Genomic DNA, 21677 nt, shown 5'->3' with positions numbered 1-21677 from the left:
CATGGCAAGCAAGGCTCATGTGCATGAGGACGTTCCTGGGCGGAGCCATCACCGGAGGCCCACACCCAGACCTGCCTGCTTGCGGGATGGCAGAGTGCGGGATTATCCCAGTGATATGGCAAGCAGCGCTCATGTGCCATGAGGACGTTCCCGGGCGGAGCCATCACCGGGGGGCCCACCCAGACCTGCCCGCTTGCAGGATGGCAGAGTGGGGGATTACCTCAGTGATATGGCAAGCAAGGCACATGTTCCATGAGGACGTTCCCGGGCGGAGCCATCACCGGGGGCCCACACCCAGACCTGCCCGCTTGCGGGACGGGAGAGTGGGGCATTACCCCAGTGATATGGTAAGCAAGGCTCATGTGCCATGAGGATGTTCCTGGGCGGTGCCATCACCGGAGGCCCACACCAAGACCTGCCTGCTAGCGGGATGGCAGAGTGGAGGATTACCCCAGTGACATCGCAAGCAGAGCTCATGTACTATGAGGATGTTCCCGGGCAGAGCCGTCACCGGAGGGCCACACCCAGCCTTGCCCGCTTGCGGGATGGCAGAGTGGGGGGTTACCCCAGTGATATGGCAAGCAGGGCTCATGTGCCATGAGGACGTTCCCAGGAGGAGCCGTCACCGTAGGCCCACACCCAGACCGGCCCGCTTGTGGGGTGGCAGAGTGGGGGATTACCCCAGTGATATGATAAGCAGGGCTCATGTGCCATGAGGACGTTCCCGGGCAGAGCCATCACCGGGGGCCTCACCCAGACCAGCCCGCTTGCGGGATGGCAGAGTGTGGGATTACCCCAGTGATATGGCTTGCAAGGCACATGTTCCATGAGGACCTTCCCGGGCGGAGCCATCACACATGTAGCAGAGTGGGGGATTATCCAAGAGATATGGCGAGCAAGGCACATGTGCCATGAGGAGGTTTCCAGGCGGAGCCATCACCGGAGGCCCCACCCAGACCAGCCTGCTTGCAGGCTCGCAGAGTGGGGGATTACCCCAGTGATATGGCAAGCAAGGCACATGTGCCATGAGGATGTTCCCAGGCAGAGCCATCACCGGAGTCCCCCACCCAGACCTGCCCGCTTGCGGCATTGCAGATTGGGGGATTCCGCCAGTTCTCGGGAGGATAGCTCAGGGGCAACATACTCTCCTTGGAAGCAAGACGACACGGAGCAACACAGGTTCGATCCCCGGGTCCGCGCTTAGAAACCTCTGGGTATAAAGCGCGTTATAAATAACCTATCATATCATATGGCAAGCAAGGCTCATGTGCCATGAGGATGTTACCGGGCGGAGCCATCACCAGAGGCACACACCCAGGCCGGCCCGCTTGCAGGATGGCAGAGTGCGGGATTATCCCAGTGATATGGCAAGCAGCGCTCATGTGCCATGAGGACGTTCCCGGGCGGAGCCATCACCGGGGGGCCCACCCAGACCTGCCCGCTTGCAGGATGGCAGAGTGGGGGATTACCTCAGTGATATGGCAAGCAAGGCACATGTTCCATGAGGACGTTCCCGGGCGGAGCCATCACCGGGGGCCCACACCCAGACCTGCCCGCTTGCGGGACTGGAGAGTGGGGCATTACCCCAGTGATATGGTAAGCAAGGCTCATGTGCCATGAGGATGTTCCTGGGCGGTGCCATCACCGGAGGCCCACACCAAGACCTGCCTGCTAGCGGGATGGCAGAGTGGAGGATTACCCCAGTGACATCGCAAGCAGAGCTCATGTACCATGAGGATGTTCCCGGGCAGAGCCGTCACCGGAGGGCCACACCCAGCCTTGCCCGCTTGCGGGATGGCAGAGTGGGGGGTTACCCCAGTGATATGGCAAGCAGGGCTCATGTGCCATGAGGACGTTCCCAGGAGGAGCCGTCACCGGAGGCCCACACCCAGACCTGCCGCTTTGCGGAATGGCAGAGTGGGGATTACCCGTGTTATGGCATGCAAGGCACATGTTCCATGAGGACGTTCCCGGGCGGAGCCATCACAGGGGGCCCCACCTACACCTGGCCGCTTGCGGGATGGCAGAGTGGGGGATTACCCCAGTGATATGGCAAGCAAATCACATGTGCCATGAGGATGTTCCCAGGCAGAGCCATCACCGGAGGACCCAACCAGACCTGCCCGCTGCAAGCAAGGCACATGTGCCATGAGGAGGTTCCCAGGCGCAGCCATCACCAGAGGCCCCACCCAGACCTGCCCGCTTGCAGGCTGGCAGAGTGGGGGATTACCCCAGTGATATGGCAAGCAAGGCACATGTGCCATGAGAACGTTCCCGGGCGGAGTCATCACACATGTGGCAGAGTGGGGGATTACCCCAGCGATATGGCAAGCAAGGCACATGTGCCATGAGGATGTTCCCAGGCGGAGCCATCACTGGAGGCCCCACCCAGACCTGCCCGGTTGCTGGCTGGCAGAGTGGGGGATTACCCCAGTGATATGGTAAGCAAGGCACATGTGCCATGAGGTTGTCCCCAGGCGGAGCCATCACTGGAGGCCCCACCCAGACCTGTCCGCTGCAAGCAAGACACATGTGCCATGAGGATGTTCCCAAGCAGAGCCATCACCGGAGGCCCACACCCAGACTTGCCTGCTTGCGAGATGGCAGAGTGGGGGATTACCCCAGTGATATGGCAAGAAAGGCTTATGTGCCATGAGGATGTTCCCAGGCGGAGCCATCACCGGAGGCCCCACCCAGACCTGCCCGGTTGCTGGCTGGCAGAGTGGGGGATTACCCCAGTGACATGGCAAGCAAGGCACATGTGCCATGAGGTTGTTCCCAGGCGGAGCCATCACTGGAGGCCCCAACCAGACCTGCCCGCTGCAAGCAAGACACATGTACCATGAGGATGTTCCCAGGTGGAGCCATCATCGGAGGCCCACACCCAGACCTGCCTGCTTCCGGGATGGCAGAGTGGGGAATTACCCAAGTGATATGGCAAGCAAGGCTTATGTGCCATGAGGATGTTCCCAGGTGGAGCCATCACCGGAGGCCCCACCCAAACCTCCCGGCCTGCGGGATGGCAGATTGAGGGATTACCCCAGTGATACGGCAAGCAAGGCACATGTGCCATGAGGATGTTCCAAGGCAAAGCCATCACCAAAGGCCCCACCCAGACCTGCCGCTTGCGGGACGGCAGACTGAGGGATTACCCCAGGTCTCATGAGGATAACTCAGGGGCAACGTACTCTCCTTGGAAGCAAGACGTCACAGAGCAACACAGGTTCGATCCCTGGGTCCGTGCTTAGAAACCTCTGGGTATTAATCGCGTTATAAATAACCTATCATATCATATCATATGGCAAGCAGGGCTCATGTGTCATGATGATGTTCCCAGGTGGAGCCATCACCAGAGGCCCCACCCAGACCAGCCCGCGTGTGGGATGGCAGAGTGGGGGATTACCCCAGTGATAAGGCAAGCAAGTCTCAGCCATGAGGATGTCCCAGGCGGAGCCATACCGGAGGCCCCATCCAGACCTGGCCGCTTGCGCGACGGCAGAGTGGGGGATTACCCAAGTGATATGGCAAGCAAGGCTCATGTGCCATGAGGATGTTCGCAGGCAGAGCCATCACTGGAGGCCCCACCCAGACCTGCCCGCTGCAAGCAAGACACATGTACCATGAGGATGTTCCCAGGTGGAGCCATCACCGGAGGCCCACACCCAGACCTGCCTGCTTGCGGGATGGCAGAGTGGGGAATTACCCCAGTGATATGGCAAGCAAGGCTTATGTGCCATGAGGATGTTCCCAGGCGGAGCCATCACCGGAGGCCCCACCCAAACCTCCCGGCCTGCGGGATGGCAGATTGGGGGATTACCCCAGTGATACGGCAAGCAAGGCACATGTGCCATGAGGATGTTCCAAGGCAAAGCCATCACCAAAGTCCCCACCCAGACCTGCCCGCTTGCGGGACGGCAGACTGAGGGATTACCCCAGGTCTCAGGAGGATAACTCAGGGGCAACGTACTCTCCTTGGAAGCAAGACGACAAGGAGCAACACAGGTTCGATCCCTGGGTCCGTGTTTAGAAACCTCTGTGTATTAAGCGTGTTATAAATATCCTATCATATCATGTCATATGGCAAGCAAGGCTCATGTGCCATGAGGATGTTCCCGGGCGGAGCCATCACCGGGGGCCCAAACCCAGACCTGCCCGCTTGCGGGATGGCAGTGTGGGGGATTACCCCAGTGATATGGCAAGCAGGGCTCATGTGCCATGAGGACGTTCCTGGGTGGAGCCATCACCGGGGGCCCCACCCAGACCTGTCCGCTTGAGGGACGGCAGAGTGAGGGATTACCCCAGTGATAAGGCATGAAAGGCACATGTTCCATGAGGACGTTCCCAGGCGGAGCCATCACAGGGGGCCCCACCCAGACCTGCCCGCTTGCGGGACAGCAGAGTGGGGGAATACCCCAGTGATATGGCAAGCAAGGCTCATGTGCCATGAGGATGTTCCTGAACGGAACCGTCACCGGAGGCCCACACCCAGACCAGCTCGCTTGTGGGACGGCAGAGTGTGGGATTACCTCAGTGATATGGCAAGCAAGACTCATTTGCCATGAGGATGTTCCCGGGCGGAGCCTTCACCGGAGGTCCACACCCAGACCTGCCTGCTAGCGGGATGGCAGAGTGGGGGATTACCCCAGTGATATCGCAAGCAGGGCTCATGTGCCATGAGGATGTTCCCGGGCGATGCCATCCCCGGAGGGCCACACCCAGACCTGCCCGCTTGCGGGATAACACAGTGGGGAATTACCCCAGTGATATGGCAATCAGGGCTCATGTGCCATGAGGATGTTCCCGGGAGTAGCCGTCACTGGGGGCCCACACCCAGACCTGCCTGCTTGAGGGATGGCAGATTGGGGGATTACCCCAGTGATATATCAAGCAGGGCTCATGTGCCATGAGTTCGTTCCCGGGAGGAGCCGTCACCAGAGGCCCCACCCAGACCAGCCCGCGTGTGGGATGGCAGAGTGGGGGATTACCCCAGTGATATGGCAAGCAAGTCTCAGCCATGAGGATGTTCCCAGGCGGAGCCATACCGGAGGCCCCATCCAGACCTGCCCGCTTGCGCGACGGCAGAGTGGGGGATTACCCCAGTGATATGGCAAGCAAGGCTCATGTTCCATGAGGATGTTCGCAGGCGGAGCCATCACAGGGGGTCCCACCCAGACCTGGCCGCTTGCGGGATGGCAGAGTGGGGTTTACCCCAGTGATATGGCAAGCAAGGCACATGTTCCATGAGGATGTTCCCGCGCATAGCCATCACACATGTGGCAGAGTGGGGGATAACCCAAGTGATATGGCAAGCAAGGCACATGTGCCATGAGGACGTTCCCAGGCGGAGCCATCACAGGGGGCCCCACCCAGACCTGCCCGCTTGCGGGACAGCAGAGTGGGGGATTACCCCAGTTATATGGCAAGCAAGGCTCATGTGCCATGAGGATGTTCTCAGGTGGATCCATCACCGGAGGCCCACACCTGCCCACTTGCGGGATGGCAGAGTGGGGGATTACCCCAGTGATATGGCATGCAAGGCACATGTTCCATGAGGACGTTCCCGGGCGGAGCCATCACAGGGGGTCCCACCCAGACCTGGCCGCTTGCGGGATGGCAGAGTGGGGTTTACCCCAGTGATATGGCAAGCAAGGCACATGTTCCATGAGGATGTTCCCGCGCATAGCCATCACACATGTGGCAGAGTGGGGGATAACCCAAGTGATATGGCAAGCAAGGCACATGTGCCATGAGGACGTTCCCAGGCGGAGCCATCACAGGGGGCCCCACCCAGACCTGCCCGCTTGCGGGACAGCAGAGTGGGGGATTACCCCAGTTATATGACAAGCAAGGCTCATGTGTCATGAGGATGTTCCTGAACGGAGCCGTCACCGGAGGCCCACACCCAGACCAGCTCGCTTGTGGGACGGCAGAGTGTGGGATTACCTCAGTGATATGGCAAGGGAGACTCATTTGCCATGAGGATGTTCCCAGGAGGAGCCATCACCGGAAGTCCACGCCCAGACCTGCCTGCTAGCAGGATGGCAGATTGGGGGATTACCCCAGTGATATCGCAAGCAGGGCTCATGTGCCATGAGGATGTTCCCGGGAGGAGCCGTCACTGGGGGCCCACACCCAGACCTGCCTGCTTGCGGGATGGCAGAGTGGGAGATTACCTCAGTGATATGGCAGCAGGGCTCATGTGCCATGAGTTTGTTCCCGGGAGGAGCCGTCACCGGAGGCCCACATCCATACTGGCCCGCTTGCAGGATGGCAGAGTGTGGGATTACCCCAGTCATATGGCAAGCAGGGCTCATGTGCCATGAGGACGTTCCCGGGCGGAGCCATCACCGGGGGGCCCACACCCAGACCTGCCCGCTTGCGTGATGGCAGAGTGGGGGATTACCCCAGTGATATGACAAGCAGGGCTCCGGTGCCATGAGGAAGTTCCCGGGCGGAGCCATCAGCGGGGGCACCACCTAGACCTGCCCGCTTGTGGGATGGCAGAGTGGGGGATTACCACAGTGATATGGCATGCAAGGCACATGTTCCACGAGGACGTTCCCGGGCGGAGCCATCACAGGGAGCCCCACCCACACCTGCCCGCTTGCGGGATTTCAGAGTGGGGGATTACCCCAGTGATATAGCAAGCAAGGCACATGTTCCATGAGGATGTTCCCGCGCAAAGCCATCACACATGTGGCAGAGTGGGGGATTACCCCAGTGATATGGCAAGCAAGGCAAATGTGCCATGAGGAGGTTCCCAGGCGGAGCCATAACCGGGGGCCCCACCCAGACCTGCCCGCTTGCGGGGTGGCAGTGTGGGGGATTACCCCAGTGATATGGCAAGCAAGGCACATGTTCCATGAGGACGTTCCCGGGCGGAGCCATCATCGTGGGCCCCACCCAGACCTGCCCGCTTGAGGGATGGCAATGTGGGGGATTACCCCAGTGATATGGCAAGCAAGGCTCATGTGCCATGAGGACATTCGCAGGCGGAGCCATCACCGGAGGCCGCACCCATACCAGCCCGCGTGTGGGATGGCAGAGTGGGGGATTACCCCAGTGATATGGAAAGCAAGTCTCAGCCATGAGGATGTTCCCAGGCAGAGCCATACCGGAGGCCCCACCCAGACCTGCCTGCTTGCGGGACGGCAGAGTGGGGGATTACCCCAGTGATATGGCAAGCAATTCACATGTGCCATGAGGATGTTCCCAGGCGGAGCCATCACTGGAGGCCCACACCCAGACCTGCCCGCTTGTGGGACAGCAGAGTTTGGGATTACCCCAGTGATATGGCAAGCAAGGCTCATGTGCCATGAGGATGTTCCCAGGCGGATCCATCACCGGAGGCCCACACCCACACCTGCCCACTTGCAGGATGGCAGAGTGGGGGATTACCCCAGTGATATGGCAAGCAAGGCTCATGTGCCATGAGGATGTTCCCAGGCAGAGCCATCACCGGAGGCCCCACCCAGACCTGCCCGCTTGCGGAATGGCAGAGTAGGGCATTACCCCAGTGATATGGCATGCAAGGCACATGTTCCATGAGGATGTTCCTGCGCAAAGCCATCACACATGTGGCAGAGTGGGGGATCACCCAAGTGATATGGCAAGCAAGGCACATGTGCCATGAGGAGGTTCCCAGGCGGAGCCATCACAGGGGGCCCAACCCAGACCTGGCCGCTTGCGGGATGGCAGAGTGGGGTTTACCCCAGTGATATGGCAAGCAAGGCACATGTGCCATGAGAACGTTCCCGGGTGGAGCAATCACACATGTGGCAGAGTGGGGATTTACCCCAGCGATATGGCAAGCAATTCACATGTGCCATGAGGTTGTTCCCAGGCGGAGCCGTCACTGGAGGCCCCACAAGGACCTGCCCGCTGCAAGCAAGACACATGTGCCATGAGGATGTTCCCAAGCGGAGCCATCACTGGAGGCCCACACCCAGTCCTGCCTGCTTGCGGGATGGCAGAGTGGGGGATTACCCCAGTGATATGGCAAGCAAGGCTTATGTGCCATGAGGATGTTCCCAGGTGGAGCCATCACCGGAGGCCCCCTCCAGACTTGCCCTGTTGCTGGCTGGCAGAGTGGGGGATTACCCCAGTGACATGGCAAGCAAGGCACATGTGCCATGAGGTTGTTCCCAGGCGGAGCCATCACTGGAGGCCCACACCCAGACCTGCCTGCTTGCGGGATGGCAGAGTGGGGGATTACCCCAGTGATATGGCAAGCACGGCTTATGTGCCATGAGGATGTTCCCAGGTGGAGCCATCACCGGAGGCCCCCTCCAGACTTGCCCTGTTGCTGGCTGGCAGAGTGGGGGATTACCCCAGTGACATGGCAAGCAAGGCACATGTGCCATGAGGTTGTTCCCAGGCGGAGCCATCACTGGAGGCCCCACCCAGACCTGCCCGCTGCAAGCAAGACACATGTGCCATGAGGATGTTTCCAGGCGGAGCCATCACCGGAGGCCCACACCCAGACCTGCCTGCTTGCGGGATGGCAGAGTGGGGAATTACCCCAGTGATATGGCAAGAAGGCTTATGTGCCATGAGGATGTTCCCGGGCGGAGCCATCACAGGAAGTCCACGCCCAGACCTGCCTGCTAGCGGGATGGCAGAGTGGGGGATTACCCCAGTGATATCGCAAGCAGGACTCATGTGCCATGAGGATGTTCCCGGGAGGAGCCGTTACTGGGGGCCCACACCCAGATCTGCCTGCTTGTGGGATGGCAGAGTGGGGGATTACCCCAGTGATATGACAAGCAGGGCTCCGGTGCCATGAGGAAGTTCCCGGGCGGAGCCATCAGCGGGGGCACCACCTAGACCTGCCCGCTTGTGGGATGGCAGAGTGGGGGATTACCACAGTGATATGGCATGCAGGCACATGTTCCACGAGGACGTTCCCGGGCGGAGCCATCACAGGGAGCCCCACCCACACCAGCCCGCTTGCGGGATTTCAGAGTGGGGGATTACCCCAGTGATATGGCAAGCAAGGCACATGTTCCATGAGGATGTTCCCGCACAAAGCCATCACACATGTGGCAGAGTGGGGGATTACCCCAGTGATATGGCAAGCAAGGCAAATGTGCCATGAGGAGGTGCCCAGGCGGAGCCATCACCGTGGGCCCCACCCAGACCTGCCCGCTTGAGGGATGGCAATGTGGGGGATTACCCCAGTGATATGGCAAGCAAGGCTCATGTGCCATGAGGATATTCGCAGACGGAGCCATCACCGGAGGCCGCACCCATACCAGCCCGCGTGTGGGATGGCAGAGTGGGGGATTACCCCAGTGATATGGAAAGCAAGTCTCAGCCATGAGGATGTTCCCAGGCGGAGCCATACCGGAGGCCCCACCCAGACCTGCCTGCTTGCGGGACTGCAGAGTGGGGGATTACCCCAGTGATATGGCAAGCAATTCACATGTGCCATGAGGATGTTCCCAGGCGGAGCCATCACCGGAGGCCCACACCCAGACCTGCCCGCTTGTGGGACAGCAGAGTTTGGGATTGCCCCAGTGATATGGCAAGCAAGGCTCATGTGCCATGAAGATGTTCCCAGGCGGATCCATCACCGGAGGCCCACACCCACACCTGCCCACTTGCAGGATGGCAGAGTGGGGGATTACCCCAGTGATATGGCAAGCAAGGCTCATGTGCCATGAGGATGTTCCCAGGCGGAGCCATCACTTGAGGCGCCACCCAGACCTGCCCGCTTGCGGAATGGCAGAGTAGGGCATTACCCCAGTGATATGGCATGCAAGGCACATGTTCCATGAGGATGTTCCTGCGCAAAGCCATCACACATGTGGCAGAGTGGGGGATCACCCAAGTGATATGGCAAGCAAGGCACATGTGCCATGAGGAGGTTCCCAGGCGGAGCCATCACAGGGGGCTCCACCCAGACCTGGCCGCTTGCGGGATGGCAGAGTGGGGTTTACCCCAGTGATATGGCAAGCAAGGCACATGTGCCATGAGAACGTTCCCGGGCGGAGCCATCACACAAGTGGCAGAGTGGGGGATTACCCTAGCGATATGGCAAGCAATTCACATGTGCCATGAGGATGTTCCCAGGCGGAGCCATCACCGGAGGCCCCACCCAGACCTGCCCGGTTGCTTGCTGGCAGAGTGCAGGATTAGCCCAGCGATATGGTAAGCAAGGCACATGTGCCATGAGGTTGTTCCCAGGCGGAGCCATCACTGGAGGCCCCACCAGGACCTGCCCGCTGCAAGCAAGACACATGTGCCATGAGGATGTTCCCAAGCGGAGCCATCACTGGAGGCCCACACCCAGACTTGCCTGCTTGCGGGATGGCAGAGTGGGGGATTACCCCAGTGATATGGCAAGCAAGGCTTATGTGCCATGAGGATGTTCCCAGGTGGAGCCATCACCGGAGGCCCCATCCAGACTTGCCCTGTTGCTGGCTGGCAGAGTTGGGGATTACCCCAGTGACATGGCAAGCAAGGCACATGTGCCATGAGGTTGTTCCCAGGCGAAGCCATCACTGGAGGCCCCACCCAGACCTGCCCGCTGCAAGCAAGACACATGTGCCATGAGGATGTTTCCAGGCGGAGCCATAACCGGAGGCCCACACCCAGACCTGCCTGCTTGCGGGATTGCAGAGTGGGGAATAACCCCAGTGATATGGCAAGCAAGGCTTATGTGCCATGAGGATATTCCCAGGCGGAGCCATCACCGGAGGCCCCACCCAAACCTCCCGGCCTGCGGGATGGCAGATTGGGGTATTACCCCAGTGATACGGCAGGCAAGGGATATGTGCCATGAGGATGTTCCAAGGCAAAGCCATCACCAAAGGCCCCACCCAGACCTGCCCGCTTGCGGGATGGCAGACTGAGGGATTACCACAGGTCTCGGGAGGATAATTTAGGGGCAACGTACTCTCCTTGGAAGCAAGACGACACAGAGCAACACAGGTTCGATCCCTGGGTCCGTGCTTAGAAACCTCTGGGTATTAAGCGCGTTATAAATAACCTATCATATCATATCATATGGCAAGCAGGGCTCATGTGCCATGATGACGTTCCCAGGTGGAGCCATCACCAGAGGCCACACCCAGACCAGCCCGCGTGTGGGATGGCAGAGTGGGGGATTACCCCAGTGATATGGCAAGCAAGTCTCAGCCATGAGGATGTTCCCAGGTGGAGCCATACCGGAGGCCCCATCCAGACCTGCCCGCTTGCGCGACGGCAGAGTGGGGGATTACCCCAGTGATATGGCAAGCAAGGCTCATGTGCCATGAGGAATACAATGTGAAGGTGGGCACCACAATGGTTGGGACTTTTTATATAAATAAAGTTCATTTAGAGAAAATGTGTGATGTTTTAACCTGGAGCTACCAGTCTATAAGTGATCCTGTGGCATCCGGATCGCTCTAAATACAATTGCAAGAAAAAGTAAGGTAAAAATACCGTACTTAAGACTGGTGCTTCTCAGTTGACCTTAAATAAGGTTGCTCAATCATATAAAGTTCTTGCGTGAAATAATTAAATGTCAAACAAAATATACTTCCAAATGATACAACGTTTTCCAAGAAAAATGTTTAATTCACATTCCTTGATTTTATATTTCTGATATTACGAGGCAACTCAAAATCCATAGGTCAATTATTCACAATAGTACATATGCCAATGCATTTCGGTCTGAGACCATCTTCAGGGCTGTACTGAAGTGAGTGCAGAATCTGCATAATGTAAACATTAAACATTCATCGCAATACACATAGATATAGATACAATCGAAAATTCAAAATAAAGCAAAACACATACCCCAAATAGATCCAAAAAGATGTTGAACATGTAGGGAAAAAATATAATGATAATAAATTTAGAAATATGTCAACACACGTCATATCTCTAATCAATCATAGTGTTTTAACATCTTTGTATCCCGTGCACTGTACCTGCTAATTGTGAGTTGTCCTCCCCTGTGAAATGCGTTCGTGGAACGTCTCCAATATTCCTGTTAATTATCAGAGGGGTAATAAGTATTACTATTACTATCGCTATATCCAAGAATATAACTATTTGAGCCAGAGAGGTTCTTACCTGCTCACGTATGTTTCGCGCGCAGGACCGATCGCTCTCGCTGTGAAGGCGAAAGTGAACTGCGCGCGGCCAATAATGCTTTTAAGGGTAGTCATGGGAACCTAGGCGGGGCGTCGGGCAGCAGCACGTACGCCCGTACGCCTCGGGACCCACCGCCCTACGAAGGCGCAGGGGGGCGGGACTGTTCCCATGGCTACAAGGTGTGTGTATGTGGTGTGTTACTAATGATGGAATTAACTTGTGTGGAATGGGGAGGAGAAAGTCTAAGCAATTAGTGAAACAATACACGTGACTTCATTCTATAACCATGCACCTGTTCTGTAAATGTCAACACATATAAGTATTCAATTAGGTTAGAACCTGGTTATATGGAGTGGATCATGTGACCCATACACGTATTTTTATATATTCATTTGATAATGTGCAATTAGTGCATGTTTATGTAAAATACAGAAAACAAAACAAAAATCCGTCATCAAGCTCAATCACATATTTGCCATGTGTCCTCAGTTGTGTCTAAATATCAGTTCATAGCGCTTCTCCATCCGAAGAAACCATGAATCTAACTTTTTTAGAGAAAACACATATAATTAATCTCTTCGTTGATTCCCTTTGGTGTGAGGGAACTTAGTCTGTCTATCCAGAACGTTTCTCGTTGATCAATTCTTTTCTGTAGATCCTCATGTCTTTCTCTTCTTTGGACTCTTTCCAGGACTACAAATTTGATCTGTGCCAGATTGTGTTGTTTACTCTGCCAGTGTCTTGCTACTGCAGAGCTTGCAGTCTTGTTCCTGATGCAAGATCTGTGTTCGTTCCACCTGATCTTTGCTGTACGTTGTGTTTGTCCGACGTAGTATAAACCACAGGGACATTTAATTCCATATATAATTCCTGCCGTGTCACATGTGGCATAGCATTTCAGTTTAATTTTTTCTCCAGTATATGGGTGATTTATGGTTTGTCCTTTCATGATATATCCACAGTTGCTGCAGTTGAGGCATGGAAATGTACCTATGCGGTCTGTGCTTCTCTTCTTTTGTGGGGGTCTAGTGTGGACTAATCTATCTTTCAAATTGGAACTTCTCTGGTAAGCAAATGTTGGGGGTTCTTTAAACAGGTGTTCTACCCTCTTGTCGCATGTTACAGTGTTCCAATTTTTCTTTATGATTGACTTAATCCGATTACTTTGGCGTGAATATTTCGATACAAACACCAGTGGAGGACAAATATCTTGTTTGTGTATTTTGGGTTTGAGTAGCTCTTCTCTATCCTGTGAAACCGTGCGTATTTCTGCTGATGTAACTTCCTCTGTTGAATAACCGCGGGCCAGAAATTTCTTACCCATCTCTTTTACAGCTCTTTCGTATTCACTCTGGTTACTCACAATCCTTTTCACTCGAAGCAATTGACTGTAAGGTAAGTTCTTGATCAGACTCGGTTGATGAAAACTTAGTCTGTGTAGCAGACTGTTCCTATCTGTGCTTTTCCGATAGATAGTAGTTTGATATTCTGTTTCTGTGACAGTGATCTCAACGTCTAGAAAGTGAATGGATTCACGTGAATATTCGTATGTGAACTGTATCCGCGGGTCTATGTTATTGATATATCCAAAAAATTCTAATAGTTGTGATTCTGTGCTCTTCCAGATGCCAAAAATATCATCTATGTACCGGATCCAAATGATGAGATCTTGATTCCATAAGTTGTTTGTCAGGACATGATCTGTTTCGAACTTGTGCATGAAGGAATTTGCATATGAAGGGGCCATGGTTGCTCCCATGGCAGTGCCTGCAACCTGTAGGTAAAATTCGTCTTTGAATTGGAAGTATGAATTGTTACTAATGAATTCCAACAGTCCCATGATGAACTCTTTTTGTGCAGCTATTTCTCCTTCCCTCAGGAGCATCCACTCCACCGCTTCTCTGCCCAAGTCATGGGGAATCGATGTATATAAGCTTTTGACGTCTATTGTGAAGCAGATATTGTTGTTGTTGAATGGAACAGTTCTTAGGTATTGTAGGAAATGAGTAGAATCTTTAATATAGGAACTTGTTTTTTGAATCAAAGGTTGTAAAAAATAATCGATGTATTTACCGAGTGGTTCGAGGATGCTGTTAATTCCGGCTACTATAGGTCTTCCCGGAGGTTTCTGTGTATCCTTATGTATCTTCGGAAGAGTATAAAAATGTGGTATTTTTGGATGAGTATTTGTCAGAAATTTCTTTGTATTATGATTTATCCATTCCAATTCTTCTGCTCTTTCCAAAAGTTTGTCCAAATTGCCCCGAATCTCCTCTGTAGGATCTGTGTCTAATAACGCATAGGTGTTGATGTCCCCAAGCTGTCTATAACATTCTTCTTCATAATCGCTGGTATTGAGTAGAACTAAGCCTCCTCCTTTATCAGCAGACCGTATTGTTATCTTGTCGTCTCCATATAAGTTTTTAATGAGTTCTAACTCATGAGGTTTCATGTTCTGATTTCTCGAGTGTCTGAATTTGATTTTCTCAAGGTCTCTTGTGACCTGTTTCTGGAAGATGTCCACCGAGGGGACTGTTATTGGAGGGATAAAGTTGCTCTTTCCTCGGAATTCTTTGAAATCTGAATCTTCTATGTCTCTAGGATTCTCTTCTTCTAATTCACTAAAGAAGACTTTCAGTTTCATTTTTCGCACCAATTTATATAGTTCAATCTTAGAATCAAATAGGGTGCTGTCGTATGTAGGCACAAAACTGAGTCCCTTTTGTAATGTTTTGATTTCAGACAGGGTTAGATTTCTGGAGGACAAATTAATCACTATGTTCTCCTCTGTTGTTGTCTCGTATTCGGCTTTTGCCTTCCTTTTCCCCCTTCTTGTTCTCTTCTTCCTGATCCTAAAAAAGGCTCCCTTTCTCTATTTAATGTTTCCGTTGTGCCTGCTGTACTTGATGTTCCTGGTGTAGCTTCTTCTTCTTGATTCTGTGTTTCTCTCTCAGTATCAGTTCCAGAACTAGATGTCTCACTTGTGAAGTTTTGTTTTGGTTGCCTTAGTGGAGGACCATATTTATCCATCCATGTATAAACTTCATCTTTTAGATAATCGTAAGTATCCCGTTTGAATTTTCGGATTTTTTTGGCTTCTAAATCCGTCTTGTACCCAGATAATTTTTTGTTGATATCCTCCAAGATGGAATCTACTTCTTCTCTATTTAGTGTAGCTACTAAAGACTTCTCAAGTTCTAAGATCTCCTCTCCCAGATCTTTCAGGTCTTTGACCAGTTCTTGTATGGTTAATAAAATCAGATCCAAAGAGCATTTATTTAGTATAGCCTCCCATTTCTTTACGAAAGCTTTACTCTCTCTGCATAAGGTGGGCCTTAATTGTAGACGCAGGCCTCTCGGTATTCTTTGACTTTTATGATATCTCCCCAGTGTTATCGCATGTAGTTTACGATTGATCTCCTTTCTTATCAGATATTCTAGTTGTTTTATTTGGCTAGTTGGATCCTGTTTCTTGTTACTTGTTGCACTGAATCCACTGTCGGTAATGAGACCTAGGATTTCGTTCGCCTCTTCGGCTGTGAAGCCTAGCGTATCCGCCCTATTTGTCGTTAAGCCTTCAATGTCCGCAAATGACATTATTTCTTGATGATTATGGTACTGTAGAGAAAGTCCAAAGAAGTTCTTAAAAAGTTGTGTGCCTCCACCTTGGATATGCCTAGACCAAGTTACAGAAATACAATGTGAAGGTGGGCACCACAATGGTTGGGACTTTTTATATAAATAAAGTTCATTTAGAGAAAATGTGTGATGTTTTAACCTGGAGCTACCAGTCTATAAGTGATCCTGTGGCATCCGGATCGCTCTAAATACAATTGCAAGAAAAAGTAAGGTAAAAATACCGTACTTAAGACTGGTGCTTCTCAGTTGACCTTAAATAAGGTTGCTCAATCATATAAAGTTCTTGCGTGAAATAATTAAATGTCAAACAAAATATACTTCCAAATGATACAACGTTTTCCAAGAAAAATGTTTAATTCACATTCCTTGATTTTATATTTCTGATATTACGAGGCAACTCAAAATCCATAGGTCAATTATTCACAATAGTACATATGCCAATGCATTTCGGTCTGAGACCATCTTCAGGGCTGTACTGAAGTGAGTGCAGAATCTGCATAATGTAAACATTAAACATTCATCGCAATACACATAGATATAGATACAATCGAAAATTCAAAATAAAGCAAAACACATACCCCAAATAGATCCAAAAAGATGTTGAACATGTAGGGAAAAAATATAATGATAATAAATTTAGAAATATGTCAACACACGTCATATCTCTAATCAATCATAGTGTTTTAACATCTTTGTATCCCGTGCACTGTACCTGCTAATTGTGAGTTGTCCTCCCCTGTGAAATGCGTTCGTGGAACGTCTCCAATATTCCTGTTAATTATCAGAGGGGTAATAAGTATTACTATTACTATCGCTATATCCAAGAATATAACTATTTGAGCCAGAGAGGTTCTTACCTGCTCACGTATGTTTCGCGCGCAGGACCGATCGCTCTCGCTGTGAAGGCGAAAGTGAACTGCGCGCGGCCAATAATGCTTTTAAGGGTAGTCATGGGAACCTAGGCGGGGCGTCGGGCAGCAGCACGTACGCCCGTACGCCTCGGGACCCACCGCCCTACGAAGGCGCAGGGGGGCGGGACTGTTCCCATGGCTACAAGGTGTGTGTATGTGGTGTGTTACTAATGATGGAATTAACTTGTGTGGAATGGGGAGGAGAAAGTCTAAGCAATTAGTGAAACAATACACGTGACTTCATTCTATAACCATGCACCTGTTCTGTAAATGTCAACACATATAAGTATTCAATTAGGTTAGAACCTGGTTATATGGAGTGGATCGGAGGCCCACACCCAGACCTGCCCGCTTGTGGGATAGCAGAGTGGGGGATTACCCCAGTGATATGGCAAGCAAGGCTCATGTGCCATGAGGATGTTCCCAGGCGGATCCATCACCGGAGGCCCACACCCACACCTGCCCACTTGCGGGATGGCAGAGTGGGGGATTACCCCAGTGATATGGCATTCAAGGCACATGTTCCATGAGGACGTTCCCGGGCGGAGCCATCACAGGGGACGCCACCCAGACCTGGCCGCTTGCGGGATGGCAGAGTGGGGTTTACCCCAGTGATATGGCAAGCAAGGCACATGTTCCATGAGGATGTTCCCGCGCATAGCCATCACACATGTGGAAGAGTGGGGGATAACCCAAGTGATATGGCAAGCAAGGCACATGTGCCATGAGGATCCGCCATGAGGATGTTCCCAGGCGGATCCATCACCGGAGGCCCACAACCACACCTGCCCACTTGCGGGATGGCAGAGTGGGGGATTACCCCAGTGATATGGCATTCAAGGCACATGTTCCATGAGGACGTTCCCGGGCGGAGCCATCACAGGGGACGCCACCCAGACCTGGCCGCTTGCGGGATGGCAGAGTGGGGTTTACCCCAGTGATATGGCAAGCAAGGCACATGTTCCATGAGGATGTTCCCGCGCATAGCCATCACACAAGTGGCAGAGTGGGGGATAACCCAAGTGATATGGCAAGCAAGGCACATGTGCCATGAGGACGTTCCCAGGCGGAGCCATCACAGGGGGCCCCCGGGACAGCGGAGTGGGGGATTACCCCAGTGATATGGCAAGCAAGGCTCATGTGCCATGAGGATGTTCCTGAACGGAGCCGTCACCGGAGGCCCACACCCAGACCAGCTCACTTGTGGGACGGCAGAGTGTGGGATTACCTCAGTGATATGGCAAGCAAGACTCATGTGCCATGAGGATGTTCCCGGCCGGAGCCATCACCGGAAGTCCACTGCCAGACCTGCCTGCTAGCAGGATGGCAGAGTGGGGGATTACCCCAGTGATATGGCAAGCAGGGCTCATGTGCCATGAGTTTGTTCTCGGGAGGAGCCGTCACCGGAGGCCCACACCCAGACCGGCCCGCTTGCAGGATGGCAGAGTGGGGGATTACCCCAGTGATATGACAAGCAGGGCTCCGGTGCCATGAGTTAGTTCCCGGGCGGAGCCATCAGCGGGGGCACCACCTAGACCTGCCCGCTTGCGGGATGGCAGAGTGGGGGATTACCCCAGTGATATGGCAAGCAAGGCACATGTTCCATGAGGATGTTCCCGCGCAAAGCCATCACACATGTGGCAGAGTGGGGGATTACCCCAGTGATATGGCAAGCAAGGCACATGTTCCATGAGGATGTTACCGGGCGGAGCCATCACCGGGGGCCCGACCCAGACCTGCCCGCTTGAGGGATGGCAATGTGGGGGATTACCCCAGTGATATGGCAAGCAAGGCTCAGCCATGAGGATGTTCCCAGCGGAGCCATACCGGAGGCCCCACCCATACCAGCCCGCGTGTGGGATGGCAGAGTGGGGGATTACCCCAGTGATATGGAAAGCAAGTCTCAGCCATGAGGATGTTCCCAGGCGGAGCCATACCAGAGGCCCCACCCAGACCTGCCCGCTTGCGGGACGGCAGAGTGGGGGATTACCCCAGTGATATGGCAAGCAAGGCTCATGTGCCATGAGGATGTTCCCAGGCGGAGCCATCACCGGAGGCCCCACCCAGACCTGCACGCTTGCGGGATGGCAGAGTAGGGCATTACCCCAGTGATATGGCATGCAAGGCACATGTTCCATGAGGATGTTCCTGCGCAAAGCCATCACACATGTGGCAGAGTGGGGGATCACCCAAGTGATATGGCAAGCAAGGCACATGTGCCATGAGGACGTTCCCAGGCGGAGCCATCACAGGGGGCCCCACCCAGACCTGTCCGCTTGCGGGATGGCAGAGTGGGGGATTACCCCAGTGATATGACAAGCAGGGCTCCGGTGCCATGAGTTAGTTCCCGGGCGGAGCCATCAGCGGGGGCACCACCTAGACCTGCCCGCTTGCGGGATGGCAGAGTGGGGGATTACCCCAGTGATATGGCAAGCAAGGCACATGTTCCATGAGGATGTTCCCGCGCAAAGCCATCACACATGTGGCAGAGTGGGGGATTACCCCAGTGATATGGCAAGCAAGGCACATGTTCCATGAGGACGTTCCCGGGCGGAGCCATCACCGGGGGCCCCACCCAGACCTGCCCGCTTGAGGGATGGCAATGTGGGGGATTACCCCAGTGATATGGCAAGCAAGGCTCAGCCATGAGGATGTTCCCAGGCGGAGCCATACCAGAGGCCCCACCCAGACCTGCCCGCTTGCGGGACGGCAGAGTGGGGGATTACCCCAGTGATATGGCAAGCAAGGCTCATGTGCCATGAGGATGTTCCCAGGCGGAGCCATCACCGGAGGCCCCACCCAAACCTGCACGCTTGCGGGATGGCAGAGTGGGGGATTACCCCAGTGATATGGAAAGCAAGTCTCAGCCATGAGGATGTTCCCAGGCGGAGCCATACCAGAGGCCCCACCCAGACCTGCCCGCTTGCGGGACGGCAGAGTGGGGGATTACCCCAGTGATATGGCAAGCAAGGCTCATGTGCCATGAGGATGTTCCCAGGCGGAGCCATACCGGAGGCCCCACCCATACCAGCCCGCGTGTGGGATGGCAGAGTGGGGGATTACCCCAGTGATATGGAAAGCAAGTCTCAGCCATGAGGATGTTCCCAGGCGGAGCCATACCAGAGGCCCCACCCAGACCTGCCCGCTTGCGGGACGGCAGAGTGGGGGATTACCCCAGTGATATGGCAAGCAAGGCTCATGTGCCATGAGGATGTTCCCAGGCGGAGCCATCACCGGAGGCCCCACCCAGACCTGCACGCTTGCGGGATGGCAGAGTAGGGCATTACCCCAGTGATATGGCATGCAAGGCACATGTTCCATGAGGATGTTCCTGCGCAAAGCCATCACACATGTGGCAGAGTGGGGGATCACCCAAGTGATATGGCAAGCAAGGCACATGTGCCATGAGGATGTTCCCAGGCGGAGCCATCACAGGGGGCCCCACCCAGACCTGTCCGCTTGCGGGATGGCAGAGTGGGGTTTACCCCAGTGATATGGCAAGCAAGGCAACTGTGCCATGAGAACGTTCCCGGGCGGAGCCATCACACATGTGGCAGAGTGGGGGATTACCCCAGCGATATGGAAAGCAATTCACATGTGCCATGAGGATGTTCCCAGGCGGAGCCATCACCGGTGGCCCCACCCAGACCTGCCCTGTTGCTGGCTGGCAGAGTGCAGGATTAGCCCAGTGATATGGCAAGCAAGGCTTATGTGCCATGAGGATGTTCCCAGGCGGAGCCATCACCGGAGGCCCACACCCAGACCTGCCTGCTTGCGGGATGGCATAGTGGGGGATTACCCCAGTGATATGGCAAGCAAGGTTTATGTGCCATGAAGATGTTCCCAGGTGGAGCCATCACCGGAGGCCCCATCCAGACTTGCCCTGTTGCTGGCTGGCAGAGTGGGGGATTACCCCAGTGACATGGCAAGCAAGGCACATGTGCCATGAGGTTGTTCCCAGGTGGAGCCATCAATGGAGGCCCCACCCAGACCTGCCCGCTGCAAGCAAGACACATGTGCCATGAGGATGTTCCCAGGCGGAGCCATCACAGGAGGCCCACACCCAGACCTGCCTGCTTGCGGGATGGCAGAGTGGGGAATTACCCCAGTGATATGGCAAGCAAGGCTTATGTGCCATGAGGATGTTCCCAGGCGGAGCCATCACCGGCGGCCCCACCCAAACCCCCCGGCCTGCGGGATGGCAGATTGGGGGATTACCCCAGTGATACGGCAAGCAAGGCACATGTGCCATGAGGATGTTCCAAGGCAAAGCCATCACCAAAGGCCCCACCCAGACCTGCCCGCCTGCGGGATGGCAGACTGAGGGATTACCTTAGGTCTCGGGAGGATAACTCAGGGGCAACGTACTATCCTTGGAAGCAAGACGACACGGAGCAACATAGGTTCGATCCCTGGGTCCGTGCTTAGAAACCTCTGGGTATTAAGCGCGTTATAAATAACCTATCATATCATATCACATGGCAAGCAGGGCTCATGTGCCATGATGATGTTCCCAGGTGGAGCCATCACCAGAGGCCCCACCCAGACCAGCCCGCGTGTGGGATGGCAGAGTGGGGGATTACCCCAGTGATATGGCAAGCAAGTCTCAGCCATGAGGATGTTCCCAGGCGGAGCCATACCGGAGGCCCCATCCAGACCTGCCCGCTTGCGCGACGGCAGTGTGGGGAATTACCCCAGTGATATGGCAAGCAAGGCTCATGTGCCATGAGGATGTTCGCAGGCGGAGCCATCATCGGAGGCCCACACCCAGACCTGCCCGCTTGTGGGATAGCAGAGTGGGGGATTACCCCAGTGATATGGCAAGCAAGGCTCATGTGCCATGAGGATGTTCCCAGGATGATCCATCACCGGAGGCCCACACCCACACCTGCCCACTTGCGGGATGGCAGAGTGGGGGATTACCCCAGTGATATGGCATGCAAGGCACATGTTCCATGAGGACGTTCCCGGGCGGAGCCACCACAGGGGGCCCCACCCAGACCTGGCCGCTTGTGGGATGGCAGAGCGGGGTTTACCCCA

Source organism: Ambystoma mexicanum, chromosome 11, assembly GCF_040938575.1.
Source record: "Ambystoma mexicanum isolate Mex_15411 chromosome 11, UKY_AmexF1_1, whole genome shotgun sequence".
NCBI lineage: Eukaryota > Metazoa > Chordata > Amphibia > Caudata > Ambystomatidae > Ambystoma > Ambystoma mexicanum.
Note: the sequence above shows the minus strand (reverse complement) of the source record.